This window comes from Rhinopithecus roxellana, chromosome 2 (assembly GCF_007565055.1).
Source record: "Rhinopithecus roxellana isolate Shanxi Qingling chromosome 2, ASM756505v1, whole genome shotgun sequence".
NCBI lineage: Eukaryota > Metazoa > Chordata > Mammalia > Primates > Cercopithecidae > Rhinopithecus > Rhinopithecus roxellana.
Window position 1 is genome coordinate 184,416,292 of NC_044550.1, and position 3,039 is coordinate 184,419,330.

Consider the following 3,039-nt stretch of genomic DNA (forward strand, 5'->3'; position numbering starts at 1 on the left):
GATAGGAAATCAAATCCATTGGATTGGATTATTAACAACTTCTTGAGGCTATGAAGCCAAACCAAAGCATACTTCAGACTTTGTCTACAGTACCTGTAGATTCATTCTACGCACTTGTCAAATATGGTATCCCAGTGAAAAAATATAACTAATATTTTCAATTTTATCCTGAGAAAACAGAGCAGATTCTTGTTGAACTTAAGTAGGAAAATAACTATATTGCCATGAAAATAAAAAATTTCATGGATATTTCTAAATTCTGGAGGGATCAGGTAGGTACTGAAAGTAAATGTTTCAATTTTTGTTCACAAAAGCATACTTTGCCAAATTGCTGTAAGTTACAGGCAGCTTAAAAGAAAGAGTTGTCTTAAATCTGAAAAACAAAATATTAAAAAACCTGCAATATGGCTGGGCACAGTGGCTCACACCTGTAATCCCAGCACTTTGGGAGGCCAAAGAGGGCGGATCACGAGGTCAAAGATTGAGACCATCCTGGCCAAGATGGTGAAACCATGTCTCTACTAAAAATACAAAAAAATTAATTGGGCATGGTGGCATGCGCCTATAGTCCCAGCTACTCAGGAAGCTGAGGCAGGAGAATCACTTGAACCTGGGAGGCAGAGGTGGCAGTGAGCCGAGATCGCGCCACTCTACTCCATCCAGCCTGGCAGCAGAGCACGACTCTGTCTCAAAAACAAGCAAACAAACAAAAAACCTGCAATATTTCAAATAAAAATGCTGTAAAAACCCATAATTCTTCTTCATCAGTTTATTTAATCCCATGTAATTAATTTTTGTTCTGCTTGATCTTGGTTAGCAGCTCACGAACCCATCAGTTTCTTCATTAGAGTTCTGGAAATTTCTACCTAGTCCAGTGGTATGATCTTAAAGTTATCAGAAACCTACATTCATTTGTCAGAGTCCTCTCTATCCTTCTGTTAAAAGAAAAAGCCGAATTAAGTTTAAAGCGGTTTAATTGAGCAATGAATGATTCGCAAATCAGACAGCCCCCAGAATCACAGCAGATTCAAAGAAACTCCAATGGTGTCTCGTGGTCAGAACAAATTTATAGACAAAAAAAAGGAATTGACGTACAGAAACTGGAAGTGAGGCTCAGAAAAAGCTGAATTAGTTACAGCTTGGCATTTGCCTTATTTGAATATAGTCTGAACACCCAGCAGTGTATGAATGGTTGAAGTATGGCTGTACTGGCATTGGCTAAGACTCAGCTATTGTTGTAGGCACTATTATAACTTCTAAGTTAGGTTTTCAATTTTGTCTACTTATTAAGTTAGGTTGCAGTTCATCCACAAGGACTCAAATATGGAAGTACGGAGTCCTTCTCATTTTGTTTGCTTTAACACTTCCCATGAATCTTCGGAGTTTCCCTCCGTCGCCCAGGCTGGAGTGCAGTGGCATGATCTTGGCTCACTACAACCTCCATCTCCCGGGCTCAAGCAATTTTCCTGCCTTAACTTCTTGAGTAGCTGGGATTATGGGCGCACACCACCATGTCTGGCTAATTTTTGTATTTTTAGTAGAGACAGGGCTTCACCATGTTGGCCAGGCGGGTCTTGAACTTGTGACCTCAGGTGATCCACCTGCCTTGGCTTCCCAAAGTGTTGGGATTACAGGCGTGAGCCACTGCACTGGGCCACACTTCCCATGAATCTTCTTGAAGACACAACACTTTAGGATTACAGTTGTTTGCAAAAAGCTCACAGAAGGGCTGGGCAGGTGGCTCATGCCTGTAATCCCAGCACTTTGGGAGGCCAAGGTGGGCAGACTGCTTGAGCCTAAGAGTTCGAGACCAGCCTGGGCAACACGATGAAACCTCATCTCTACAAAAAAAAAATAGAAAAAAAAAATTAGCTGGGCATAGTGGTGCATACCTGTAGTCCTAGCTACTCAGAGGATCCCTTGAGCCAGGGAGGTGGAGGTTGCAGTGAGCCAAGATCATGATACTGCACTCTAGCCTGGGCAACAGAGTGAGACTCTGCCTTAAAAAAGAAAAAAAAGAAGGTTTCAGAAGAGCATGAGAATAAGGTAATTAATTGTGGACTTAAAATGACTATGGTTAAAAGTCTGATACAAGGTCAGGCATGGTGGTTCAGGCCTATAACCCCAGCATTTTTGGAGGCCGAGGTGGGAGGATCACTTGAGGCCAGAGGTTCAAGACCAGCCTAGGCAATATGACAAGATTTTGTGTCTACAAAAAATTTTTTAAAAAATTAGCCAGGTGTGGCTGGGCGCGGTGGCTCAAGCCTGTAATCCCAGCACTTTGGGAGGCCAAGACGGGCAGATCACGAGGTCAGGAGATCGAGACCATCCTGGCTAACATGGTGAAACCCCGTCTCTACTAAAAAATACAAAAAAACTAGCCGGGCAAGGTGGCGGGCACCTGTAGTCCTAGCTACTCGGGAGGCTGAGGCAGGAGAATGGCGTAAACCCGGGAGGCGGAGCTTGCAGTGAGCTGAGATCCGGCCACTGCACTCCAGCCTGGGCGACAGAGCAAGACTCCGTCTCAAAAAAAAAAAAAAAAAAAAAAAAATTAGCCAGTTGTGGTGATATGTGCTTGTAGTCCTAGCTACTTGGGAGGCTGAGGCAAGAGAATTGCTTAAGCTGAGGAATTTGAGGTTGCAGTGAGCTATGATTGTACCATTGTACTCCAACCTGGGTGACAGAAAAAGAACTCGGTCCTAAAAAAAACTAAAAATTAAAAGAAATCTGGTGCTTGCAATTAGAATGATACAGAGATGATTAGCATGGTCCCCTCCACAAGGATGACACGCAAATTTGTGAAGCATTCCGTATTTAAAAAAAAAAAATCAGGCTGGGCACAGTGGCTCACGCCTATAATTCCAATACTTTGGGAGGTCAAGGCAGGTGGATCACTTGAGGTCAGGAGTTTGAGACCAGCCTGATCAACATGGCGAAATCCTGTCTCTACTAATAACACAGAACTTAGCTGGACGTGGTGGTGCGCACGTGTAATCCAAGCTGCTTACTCAGGAGGCTGGGGCAGGAGAATCACTTGAA

The 3,039-nt window shown here is 43.4% G+C and overlaps 1 non-coding gene across 1 annotated transcript; it reads left to right on the forward strand.

Annotated features, from left to right (window-relative positions):
* Positions 1-2,713: 2,713 nt before the first annotated feature.
* On the forward strand, positions 2,714-2,818 carry LOC115896011. Its single transcript, XR_004056044.1, has one exon. It is a non-coding gene; the product is annotated as a U6 spliceosomal RNA (small nuclear RNA).
* The last annotated feature ends 221 nt before the right edge of the window (positions 2,819-3,039 follow it).